Genomic DNA, 5,000 nt, shown 5'->3' with positions numbered 1-5,000 from the left:
TTATTATTATTTTCATTGTTACTATTATTATCACCATTATTATTATATCATTATTATTGTTATTGTCATTATCATCATCATCATTATCATTAACATTACTATTATTATTATCTTCATCATTATTGTTATTATTATTATTATTATTATTATTATTATTTTCATTGTTTCATTATTATCACCTATTGTTATTATTATCATCGTTATTTCATTATCATTATTACTACTACTACTACTACTACTATTGTTTTTGTTGTCATTATTACGATTATAATTATTATCATTATTATCATTATGGCTGTAGTAGCAGTCTCACTTTCAATAAATCTAGTTGGATCATCGTGGGTTTTTCTAACAATAGTCGTAGTACAGAGAGCAGAGAGCCAGAGAGAGTCATACACTGTGACAGCCAGACAGCCACACAGACAGTGGGATAGACAGAGATAATTTGCATAGAGCGAAGGCGCCAGGAAATGTGCGGGCATTTCCTGGCAATCGGAAGTGTATAATGTGATAGAAGGTCGGCCATACAGGTAGAAAGATAGACACACACACACACACACACACACACACACACACACACACACACATATATATATATATATATATAGAGAGAGAGAGAGAGAGAGAGAGAGAGAGAGAGAGAGAGAGAGAGAGAGAGAGAGAGAGAGAGAGAGGGGGGGGGGGGAAGTGAGGGGGAGGGGAAAGTGAGGGGGGGAGTAAAGGAGGAAAAGAAAATAAACAAACTAAGAGAGAGAAAGTAAGAAAGAGACAGACAGGCATACAGACCAGGCAGAGCATAAACGTGTGCATGTGTGTGATGCTCCATTATGAGCAGCAGGGGGGGGGGAAGTGAGGGGGGAGGGGAAAGTGAGGGGGGGAGTAAAGGAGGAAAAGAAAATAAACAAACTAAGAGAGAGAAAGTAAGAAAGAGACAGACAGGCATACAGACAGGCAGAGCATAAACGTGTGCATGTGTGTGATGCTCCATTATGAGCAGCGGTGTAGATCAGGGTCACATAACAGCGCCTATTAGCTTGCACCCCTTCCCTCCCTCCCCCCTCCTTCCCTATCTCGCCTCCTACCCCCTCTTTCCCCTTTCCTTCCTCCCTCCCCTCCCCACCTGCCTCCCCCTTCCTCCCTCCCCTCCCCTTTCTACCTCCCCCGTCCCTCCTTCTCCCCCTCCCCCTCCCCCCCCCCCCCCTCTTCTCTCCCCCACCCCCACAGTGCATTAGGTAATTGGGAGCTCAGAATCCCTCCCTTTATTTACACCCCTTACTCCACCCTCTCCCTCCCCCTCCCCCTCCCCCCCTCCCTTCTCCCTCCCTTCTCCCCCCCTCCCACCCTTCTCTTTTCTCTCCCTCTGTACACGAAGAGGAAAAAGGATACTGTCACCTTGTTTTTTCATGGCTCATTTTTTTCTTTTGCTGTGAGCATTTTATGAATATAGTTTTTTTTTTTTTTTTTATAGCAAGGGCTGATTGGGAAAGTAGGGAGGGGAGAGGAGGAAGGGAGGGGGGGGGAGGAGGAGGAGGTGGAAGGGGGGAGGAGGGGGAGGATGAGGAGGAGAAGGGGGAGGAGAAGAAGAAGAATAGGAGGAGGAAGTGGTGGAGGAAGAGGAGCAGCACGAGCAAGAGGAGAGGGAGAATGGAGAAAATTAGGAAGAGGCAAATTAAAAGAAGGAGAAAGAAGATGAGGAGAAGGAGGAAGAAGAAGAGGGGAAGTAGGAGAAAGAAAATGATGATGAGAGGGAAGAGGAGGAGGAGGAGGGCGAGTAGCGGAAGAAAGAGAAGGAAAAGGAAACACAGGTGAGAAAAAAAGAAAAAGAAGAAAAATGGAAGAGGAGATAAGATAGAGAAGAAAAAAAAAAGCAGCAGAAAGCCAGAGCAATTTTTTGTCTCGGTAGCAAGTAGGCCTATAAACCCACCTGTAAAGGAATGCGCTTAGTTAATTATTGAAGGAGCCATTGCCCGAATTCTCTCCATAGAAAGCCACAGAAATCCAGGTCGCGTACGATATTGACGGATTTTATGGACTGCTCTCGTATCCCTTTATTGTTGTTGATGATTATTCGTTTTACGTCACGAACCCCCATACTGTTGCCATCAAAATTGTTATTTGTTTATTATTATTGTTCTTTATGGTTTATGATTATAGATTTTGTTTAATCAATATTAAAGATATTGTTATTATTCGTGCTGAAATCACTAATTATTAATAAAACAATACAACAGGAGAGTGAGGCTTCATTATAAGAGTTTTGACAGTAATTTTCATTATTATAACGTTATTTTCATAAGCACTCTTTTGTACCCTTTCTTTCTCTATTTATTTTATATACATATATATTTTTTTAATCACACAACACCAGAGACTCGCAACAAAGGGATTGTTTTAAGCGAAAAAAAGGAAATTAATCTTATTATTTCGCAATCAAGGGGTCACGAACCTAAAGCGAAATTAAGATGTCGGTCAAATTTGACCTTATTCCTTATTTGTGTTGAGCTTGCGAAGGGTAAAGGCTATTAGTAACGGATGTGTGTCATATTTGTGAAAATCTTTAAAGAATATGATTAATGACTGTTGTTTATATGAGAATAGGGGGGGGAGGGGGAGTAGGGATGAAATGTTCTGCCTTTTCTTGTTAAATGGTAACACATTTTCTTTGTTTGTTTGTTTGGTGTGTAGGGAAGGGGGGGGGTCAAGGTCTGGAAATGCTTAATCAAAAGGTGAGTGTATTTTTACGGTATTGACAGAAGAATATATATATGTACTTACGTCTCGCTCGTGTGTGTTTTGGACAAGTAAGGTTCTTTTTTCTTCTTTCCTCTTCTTCTTCTTCTTCCTTTTCCTTCTTCTTCTTCCTCTTCCTCTTCTTCTTCCTTTTCTCTTTTTCCTCTTCTTCCTTCTTTTTCTTTTCTTTCTTCTTCTTTCTTTCAGTTTTATTCTTTCCTGGCTTTATGCTGTTTAGTTTTGTCCTTTTCTTTTCTCATCTGTTTTTTCCGCCTCTTTTTCTCCTTCCTACTTCCTCCACTTCCTCTTCCTTCTACTCTTCCTCCCCTCTTCCTGCTCCTTTCATCCTTTTCCTACTCCTTGTTCTTCCTTTTACTGCTCATTCTCCATTTCTTCTTCTTCTTTTTTCCTCCTACTCATCCTGTTCCTTTTACTCCTCCTCCTCTTCTTCTTCTTCTTCTACTTCTTCTTCTTCTTCTTCTTCTTCTTCTTCTTCTTCTTCTTCTTCTTCTTCTTCTTCTTCTTCTTCTTCTTCCTTCTCCTCCTCCTACTCTTCTCCCCGACTCCTCCTCCTCCTCCTTTTTCTCCCCCCCTGCCTCCTCCTCTTCTTCTTCATTCTCCTCCCCCTACTCCCCCTCCTCTTAGTCTTCCCCCTCCTCCTCCTCCTCCTCCTTCCTCCTCCTCCTCCTCCTTTTTCTCCTCCTCCTCCTCCTCCTTAAATTACTCCTTCCTCTTCCCCCGTTCTTCCACACCCTTTCCTCATGTTTTTTTTTTTTTTTTTTTTTTTTTTGTAATTAGTCATCGTAATTGCTCTTATTAGCAAAATTACTGACAGTAAGTTTTTATTGAGTGTATTAAGAGTTCATGTGTCTGTATGTGTGTTTGAGAGTGTATATTGTGTGTGTGTGTGTGTGAGAGAGAGAGAGAGAGAGAGAGAGAGAGAGAGAGAGAGAGAGAGAGAGAGAGAGAGAGAGAGAGAGAGAGAGAGAGAGAGAAAGAAAGAGAGAGAGAGAGTGTGTGTGTGTATTTTTCCCTGTCTGCGTACGTATTTATCTGTATTCGTATCGTGTATGTACGTAGACATTCCACACGCCAATCCTCTCACTCATTAGAACAAATACATACACACAAACAATTACCTAATCAAACAAACCAGTAAACACACACACACACACACGCACACTCAAACACACACACACACACACACACACACACACACATACACACACACACACACACTGAACACACACACAAACAAACTAACAAACAAATAAACAAACACGGAGGAACAGAAGAACCTCAACCTCCTCCCCCCCCCCCTTTTAAAATTGGTTCGACACACACTTCCGGTTCTTTCATCGGTTCTCGAAAGTTCTCTCTCTCTGGTTCTCTAGCCCCTTCCTTTGATAATGATTTGAAGGAAGAAAAAAAAAAAAAGTATCGTTTTGACCACACGAAGAACCACAGAATCCTGAAGAAAAAAGACTTGTAGGTCGATGCACTTGCGGGGGGGGGGGGGTTGAGATGGGGGGGCGTGTGGGCGAGTGGAGGGAGGGAGAGGAAGAGGGGGGAGTGGGGGGAGAGGGGGAGAAGGGGGGGAGGGGAGGTGTTGGAGTTGTCTGGTGTTCGTTGTTGTTCTCGTGATCCGATTTTTTTCTTCTTTTTTTTCTCTTTTCTTCTCTTCTCTTCTCTTCTCTTTTCTTCTCTTTTCTTTCTTTCTTTTTTTTTATCTATTTTTTTGTTTTTATTTTCTTATTTAGGGGGGGAGGGGGGGCTAACACGTATATGTTCTGTAGGTGTAAATGTGTGCATAGGTTATATGTACGCCGAAAAAAGACGCAGATAAACACGCACACGCACACGCACACGCACACACAGAATACACGCACACACACACTCAAACAAACACACGCAGACAAAGAATCAAACAAACGCACATGCAAACCCACGCCCACACACACGTACTAACAGAACAAACAAGCAAACACACACACGCGCATACTGTCTTTATTAACCCCAGACAGAGCACACACAAAAAAAGAAAATGCAAATTGTTTTGAAAATGTTTTTAAGACAAGCCACTGCTTCTGAATGTCCGTGTGTTTACCTGCTTCACTGTGCTTGAGAAACTGATTATTTGTCTGCTTGAAAATGTTCTCTTTTCTCCTGCTTTCTGTTCGATTGTTGTTTTCTTTTTTTTCAAAATGTTCTCTACCCTTCCTTATTAATGTCTTTCTGCCTGTTTCCTGAGCAGATTTTATCTCTTTCTC

The sequence above is a fragment of the Penaeus chinensis genome, chromosome 37, assembly GCF_019202785.1.
Source record: "Penaeus chinensis breed Huanghai No. 1 chromosome 37, ASM1920278v2, whole genome shotgun sequence".
NCBI lineage: Eukaryota > Metazoa > Arthropoda > Malacostraca > Decapoda > Penaeidae > Penaeus > Penaeus chinensis.
Note: the sequence above shows the minus strand (reverse complement) of the source record.